Genomic DNA, 355 nt, shown 5'->3' with positions numbered 1-355 from the left:
ACCTTAAAAAGTTTCAAGGGATTTTAAAGTATTTGATATATTTTAGGTTACTTTAAAAAAATTTAATGAATTTTTAGTAGATTTCAATAATTTGAAGGTATTCCAAAGGATTTTAAAGATTTAAGGGTATTTTTAGAACTTCCGAGGAATTTCCAAGAGCATTGAGATGTGCCATCCATAAGGTTATTTAGGCTATTTAAAAAAATTCTAGGGATTTTCGAACATTACAATATTTTTAAGGGATCTTAAACGCTCTCAAGACATTTCAACCAATTTTCCAGGATTTCAAGAAATATCAGTTTTAATGTAATTTTACGGGATTTTGTTTCATATTTTAATGGATTTGAAAAAATTT

This window comes from Belonocnema kinseyi, chromosome 3, assembly GCF_010883055.1.
Source record: "Belonocnema kinseyi isolate 2016_QV_RU_SX_M_011 chromosome 3, B_treatae_v1, whole genome shotgun sequence".
NCBI lineage: Eukaryota > Metazoa > Arthropoda > Insecta > Hymenoptera > Cynipidae > Belonocnema > Belonocnema kinseyi.
Note: the sequence above shows the minus strand (reverse complement) of the source record.